The sequence below is a fragment of the Triticum aestivum genome, chromosome 3A, assembly GCF_018294505.1.
Source record: "Triticum aestivum cultivar Chinese Spring chromosome 3A, IWGSC CS RefSeq v2.1, whole genome shotgun sequence".
NCBI classification, from domain to species: domain Eukaryota; kingdom Viridiplantae; phylum Streptophyta; class Magnoliopsida; order Poales; family Poaceae; genus Triticum; species Triticum aestivum.
Genome location: NC_057800.1, coordinates 694,527,836 through 694,535,783, shown reverse-complemented (window position 1 = coordinate 694,535,783; position 7,948 = coordinate 694,527,836).

The following is a 7,948-nucleotide window of genomic DNA, read 5'->3' as shown; positions in this document are numbered from 1 at the left end:
GGGCTCGAGGCGGGCGCCGGCTAGGGTTTTGGCCTGGGGTGGGCCGGCGGCTTATAAAGGCTGAGGCCTGGAGGAGTCCGGGCCTAGCACGGCCCGTAGGTCGGTTCGGGCGTTTTTTTAAAAAATACTTATGCTCGGAAAAAACAAAAGGACTACTAAACGGACTCCAAAAATCCAGAAATAAATTTTCCCCGGCTTCTAAAATCAAGCCGCACAGGATGAACATTTATTTGGGGCCTAAATGCAATTTTGAAAAACGCATATTTTTCCTAAATTCAAATAAAATAGCAAATAAAACCAAATAAAATCTTATTTGATTTTTTTCATTAAATCCTCAATATTTCTTTATTTTGGGAAAGTCATTTTATTCCCTGTCTCATATTTTTGTAATAGAAATAATTGAGGATAAAACAAAAAAAATCAAAAGATCCTATTTTCAAAATTTGAGACAACTCAAATATGAAAATAACGAAATCCCCAACTCTCTCCAAGGGTCCTTGAGTTGCGAAAAATTTCTAGGATCAACCAAAATGCAATAAATATGATATGCAATGATGATCTAGTGTATAACATTCCAAATTGAAAATTTGGGATGTTACAAACCTACCCTCTTAAGATGAATCTCGCCCTCGAGATTCGGGTTGGCTAGAAAATAGGTGAGGGTGGTCTTTTGGCAATTCTTCCTCTCGTTCCCAGGTGGCTTCATCCTCCGTGTGGTGGCTCCACTGAACCTTGCAAAACTTGATAACCTTGCTGCGGGTGACTCGACTGGCATACTCTAGAATCTTAACTGGCTTCTCCTCATAGGTCAAATCACTGTCCAACTGAATTGCTTCCAGTGGTATCGTATCTCTCAGCAGTATGTCAGCCATCTCTGCGTGGCACTTCTTCAACTGGGATACATGGAACACGTCGTGAAATCCCGACAATCCTTCGGGCAATTCCAACTTGTAGGCTACTTCTCCCATACGCTCCAAAACTTTGTACGGGCCTACAAAACATGGCACTAATTTTCCCTTAACTCCAAAGCGCTTAACTCCCCGAAGTGGTGATACTCGAAGATAAACTCGGTCTCCGACTTCGTAAACTGTCTCCTTGCGTTTAGAATCTGCATAACTCTTCTGCCTGGATTGGGCTACCTTCAGCCTGTTGCGAATTAATTTCACTTTCTGTTCAGATTCCTTTATCAGATCCGGTCCAAACAACTGGCGGTCTCCAACTTCATCCCAGGACAATGGGGTCCTGCACCTCCTTCCATACAAGGCTTCGAAAGGGGCCATCTTCAAACTGGATTGATAGCTGTTGTTGTAAAAGAACTCTGCAGACGGCAAATTCTCGTCCCAGCTAGATCCGTAGTCTAGCGCACAAGCTCTTAGCATATCCTCCAAAATCTGATTGACTCTCTCAGTCTGTCCATCTGTCTGCGGGTGAAAAGTTGTGTTAAACTCCAGTCTGGTTCCCAAAGTCTCATGCAACCGATTCCAGAACTTTGAGGTAAACTGGGTTCCTCTATCTGATACAATGCTCCTTGGAACTCCATGCAGACATACGATCCTGGTCATGTATATCTTTGCCAACTTTGCACTGGTATAGGTAGTCTTCACTGGAATGAAATGAGCTACCTTTGTCAAACGATCGACTACAACCCATATCGAGTCATAGCCTGAACGTGTTCTGGGAAATCCTGTAATAAAATCCATGCCTAGCTTATCCCACTTCCATTCAGGTATCGACAATGGTTGTAGCAATCCTGCTGGCTTCTGATGCTCTGCCTTCACTCTCTGACATACATCACAAACTGCTACATACTCCGCAATATCCTTCTTCATTCCGGTCCACCAGAAAATATCCTTCAAATCCAAATACATCTTGGTATTTCCTGGGTGAATCGAATATGGTGAATCATGGGCCTCTTGTAAAATTAACTTCCTGATCTCCGGATCATTTGGCACATAAACACGGTCTTCAAACCATAAGGTATCGTGCTCATCCTCACGAAATCCCTTAGCTTTTCCTTTGCTCATTTTCTCCTTAATAGAAGCAATCTCCTTGTCAGTCCTTTGAGCTTCTCTGATCTTATCCATCAAAGTAGACTGAATCTCCAATGCTGCTACATAGTCTCTCGGGACTATTTCCAAACATAGCTCTCGAAGATTTTTGGCTAACTCCCTTGGTAAATCTCCCGTCATTAGGGTGTTAACATGGCTCTTACGGCTTAACGCGTCAGCTACTACGTTAGCCTTTCCGGGGTGATAATGCAATTTCATATCATAATCCTTGATGAGCTCCAACCATCTCCTTTGTCTGAGGTTCAACTCCTTCTGTGTGAAAATATACTTCAAGCTCTTGTGATCCGTGTACACCTCGCAATGGTTTCCAATCAGAAAATGTCTCCAAGTCTTCAGTGCATGTACTACGGCTGCTAACTCCAAATCATGCGTAGCATAATTCAACTCATGAGGCTTAAGCTGTCGTGAGGCATATGAAACAACTCTTCCTTCCTGCATAAGCACTGCTCCAAGTCCTCGACGTGAAGCGTCACAATACACCTCATAATCCTTGGTCTAATCCGGTAAAATCAACACTAGTGAGGTAACCAAACGTTTCTTCAACTCCATGAAAACTAGCCTCACATTCCTCAGTCCATATGAACTTGGTATCCTTCTTCAACAAATCCGTCATAGGCTTCGCAATCTTTGGGAAATTCTCAATAAACCTCCGGTAGTATCCTGCGAGTCCAAGAAAACTCCGGATCTCTCCAACTATGGTTGGTGCTTCCCACTTGGTCACGGTATCAACTTTAGTGGGATCTACTGCTATACCTTCTTCGGATATAACGTGTCCGAGAAATCTAACTTCTTTCAACCAAAACTCACATTTGCTAAACTTGGCATATAACTGATGTTCTCTGAGCTTTCCAAGAACCAAACACAAATGCTCCTTATGCTCCTCTTCATTCTTCGAGTAAACCAGGATATCATCAATGAACACTACGACGAACTTATCCAAGAACTCCATAAACACTTTGTTCATCATATTCATAAAATATGCAGGTGCGTTAGTCAGACCAAATGACATAACGGTATACTCGTACAGCCCATACCTAGTGGTAAAAGCCGTCTTGGGTATATCCTGTTCCCGAATCTTCAACTGGTGGTATCCTAATCGCAGATCGATCTTGGAAAATATCTTACCTTCTTGCAATCAATCAAACAGATCATTGATCATCGGGAGTGGGTATTTGTTCTTGATGGTTACTTCATTCAATCCTCGATAATCGACAAGCATCCTTAACGATCCATCCTTCTTTTCTACTAGAAGTACTGGCGATCCCCAAGGTGAAGAACTTGGGCGAATGTATCCTTTATCCAGTAACTCCTTAATTTGCTTCTTAATTTCCACCAAATCCTTTGCAGGCATCCTATATGGTCTCTTTGATATTGGCCTTGTGCCTGGCAAAAGCTCAATCAGAAACTCAATATCTCTATCCGGTGGCATGCCTGGCAATTCTTCTGGAATACACCAGGGAAATCCTTCACTACTGGTACTTCCTCCTGCACAACTCTTGTTAAACAATTTGCTTGAGTCCTCTTTGGCACATGTCGGGATACATACTTGATCCTTCTCACTTCTGGGGTGGTAAGAAAAATTGACTTACTGGAACATTCAATATTCCCTTCATACTTTGATAACCAATCCATGCCTAATATCACATCCAATCCTTGGGATTCTAATACGATTACTGCATCCGGCTGCTCTTCAACCTCCTCCACGTTAACGTGGTTCACCTGTCCCCTGTTGAAAGGGTTTGGCTTCTTCCCAGAGCTTCCATTGCCATTTCCATTCTGTGATTCAGGACATTCACTGGCATAATGTCCGGTCTTCTGGCACTTAAAGCAAGTGACTTGGCTCAGATCTTTCTTGGCTGGGGTTGATGGGTTGGTGCGGTTCTGGCCGTTGCTTCCTCCATTCCCATTACCAGTCTTGGGACCATTGTGATTGTGCGAGCTACTTGCTCCATGGGTATGCTGGAAATGTCCTCCCGATCTAGGGGTAAAACGTGGCTTCTGCTGAGCTCAAGAATTGTACTTTCCTTGTCCATACTTCCTCTTGCGATTCTCAATTTGCTGCTGCTTCCCTTCAATCATAAGTGCACGATCTAGCAACTCCTGGTAGTTGTTGAAGGTTGCTACCATCAACTGCATGCTCAACTCATCATTCAGTCCTTCCAGAAACTTCTCCTACTTTGCTGCATCCGTAGCAACGTCATCTGGGGCATAACGTGCTAATTTACTAAAGTCCTCCACATACTGGCCAACTGTCCGTCCTCCTTAGCGCAAGTTGCGAAACTCTCGCTTCTTCATGGCCATAGCTCCTGCTGAAACATGGGCAGTTCGAAAAGCCTGCTGAAACTGGTCCCATGTGACAGTATCGACAGGGAAAGTGGCTGTGAAATTCTCCCACCATGATGCTGCGGGTCCTTCAAGCTGATGTGCGGCAAACTTCACCTTCTCCGCATCCGTGCATCCTGCTGTGGTCAACTCTCTAGCTATCTTGCGGAGCCAATCATCTACTACTATCGGCTCGGTGCTACTGAAAAACACCAGCGGATTCAGCCTAAGAAAACGGGCTAAGTGATCAACAGGTGGTGGTGGTGGTGGGTTGTTGTTGTTGTTCCCTTGATTTTGATTCTGGACTAGTAACTGCATCAATGTGTTCTGCTGCTGGATCAACTGGGTGAGCTCCGGTGGGAAGGTAAATCCGGGGTCACGTCTCGGAGGCATCTGAGGGTTTTTAGAAAAGATGAGGTTTAAGAATAGAGGGGGTCTAAAGAGAAAACACTACCCATATGCACATGAGGCAAAAGCAAACAATTCACTTCATTCAATCAATCAAACAAGGGCATACAATCGATCTATCTATCGCAAAAGTGCCCAGACTATAATATTTACATGGTGGACTACTACTACTGATGAGGTGGTCTACTCGAAATATTCTTCGGTTGCAGACTCCATGATATCTGCTCCAGCTTCATCAACGTAGTCATCATCGCTATCATCTCGATCCGAGTCGGTGTCGTCGATGATGATGTAGTCTTTCGGGCGAATCTCCTTGGGTTCTTCATCTTCTTCTACCGGTGTAGGGCCTCCCATATATATTCCGATCTTCTTGATCAGATCGTCATTCTTCTCCACTAATACTTCAATTTCCTCTTCATAATCTTCACGTGTAGCCTTCAGTTCTTCCTCCAGTTCCTGGATTCTTGTCCTTGCCTTCTTCAGATCTATCATGTCGGCGCACATCTGGTTCTCCTGACGTCAAATGTGCTGGTTTAACTCCTGGATAAAAGCTGCAATTGATCTATCCTTTCTGGTGCTGATCATCTCCCAGTGCTCATCTCGGCGCCCACAAATCTGGTAGATAGTATCCTTGAGATCATTTCGGTAGACTTTTCCAATGCGTCCCATGGCGATGTGAGCTGCCATGCTCTTTCCTAGACTTCAAGTTGGCGCATCAAAAGAAAACTCTATGGGCTCAGTGACTGGCATGAACGTCCTTCCTGGAACTTGAACGTGAATCATCCAGCGCTCTTCTTCAGGTAAAGTGGCGTTGTAGGTGCCGGTGAAGCTTGGTACTCCTATGTTCAGATATCTAGTGACTTCCTTCAAATGACGTCCAAAGGGTGTATCTTCATCCGGTTGCGCGAACTTGTTCCTTGCATCCGCCATCCTAAAAGAGTAGAGAAGATGAGAAGTCAGAAAGAGAAGAGAGTGAGCAGTGATCTAGGTCTTTAGCTTAGTGGTCGTGTCCTACAGTCAGCGTGTGCTCTGATACCATCTTGTAGCGACCAGACCTCAAACGGTCCAATCTTTGTGCTCCGGTGTCATCCCTAGATCAGTAATGCTGACACCACACATTACTCGAAGGATTTATAACAGAGTAGCAATCACACACTTATTACATCGAGTGTCTCAATAGAGAACTTATTACAATAAATATGGCTTAAGTACATCTAATAACGATAACATCGGAAGGCTTGGAAGATAAGTGAGTCCATCAACTCCAACGGCATCACTGAGTATAGACCCACGACCTAAAACTCCTTAATCGTCGTCTGAAAAGTCTGCAACATTAACGTTGCAGCCCGAAACGGGTCAGCACATGGAATATGCCGGCAATGTAACATATAGAGAGTAATGGAATGAAACAACTATTCTATATGCATATTTGGCTGGTGGAAAGCTCTATGGTTACAGTTTTGCATAAAGCCAATTTTTCCCTACTGCAAAGGAATAAATTTATTTAACTATCATGGTGGTTGTTAAACATTGAGAATGGTTGACAACATTCTCAATCCCAATTAAGCATCATCATTAAGCAAACCCATCAAAATTAATTTTATAGTAACAGGTTAAGATTCACATGATAATCCAGGTACTAGATACTCAAAATGTCCATAACTGGGGACACGGCTAACCATGATTAGTTTATACACTCTGCAGAGGTTTACACACTTTTCCCCACAAGACTCGATCTCCTCCGTTGGATTTCTCGCACTACATGGTGTTTGAGAAATGGATGACCGAGACATAATCTTTCAGAAGCGCTAGCACCTTACGATGGGTAGACTGTACCACCTACATCCCCTACATCTGCTAGTCTACCACTGTAAGAGTTTGCACGACTTAGTCAACTATGCTAGAGCCCATAATAGCTTGTGGCTGCACACGGAAGTTTCTAGCATGAATAATCTCATGATCCCTTTGATCCTGGGTGGCGGTACATAAAGAAAAACAGGCAATCCTGGAATACCCAGGTACCTCAATCCACCTAGATGTGTGTTTAAGTTGCCACATTAAATAAGCCATTAATTAAAAATCTCACATCTGTCATGGATACACTCACCCAATCCACGTCTACTAGCATAGCATGGCATAATAAGCAAATGTAGAAGTAACTCCCAAAGGTTTGATAATAAACAGGTAATAGGTACTACCTCAACTACTTCCCAAACCCACAATTTAATTAGATCCCTATCATGCAATGTGTAAGGATTGATCTAATGCAATAAAACTGGGTAGAGGAAAAAAACATGATCAAAGTGTTACTTGCCTTGCTGATGATCCGGGAAACCTAGTGATTCGAAGTAGCAAGCGGCGCACTCCGGGTACTCTATCGCAAACAAACAAGCATACAACAAGTACTCAACTAATGCACAGGTAAAACTCAAATAAGAGATCTAACCAGAAAATTCAACTTAAGAACTCTGGTTGGCAAAAAGAGTCAAATCGAACGAAGCAACGAAAGACAAAAGGCAAAAGAAACAGGCTTCGTTTACTATTCTGGATCTAAGGCAATTTTTATAGTGGAAAAAACTTGTATAAGTTGGTTAAACGGAAATAGGGTTTCGAAATGAAACTCCAGGCGCTTGAATCGCCTGATTCCGATAAACGAGCAAAAAGTTAGACTAAAACGAAAATCGGATCAGAAATCGCGATCAGAAAAATCACGGATTTAATCCGAGAAAAAGAAATACAACGAACAGTTTAACGAACAAACGTTCGTTAACTAAATCTAAACGAAGAACGCGTTCGTTAAAACGAACGAACGAGCGAACACTCGCTAAATTAGCCTAAACCGGAAAAAAACTCGATCTAAAGAAAAAAACAAAACAAAAGAAAACCGAACGAAAACCGGCGAAAACCGAACGAAAACTGGCGGGTCAACCTCGGCGACTCGGCTCAAGTGTAAATAGAATGGTAACATATGTGACCCGAGAACTTATGTGGAAATATCACGATAACTAGCATACTACAGACATGATAACTTATGTGACCAAGGCCTGGTAACTTTTGAGTCGAAAAAAGTTGTTGGTATATACCAACATGGCATACTTTTGAAGATCTCGTCGCGATAAATCTTCTACGTGAAAATCGTTTTCGTATTC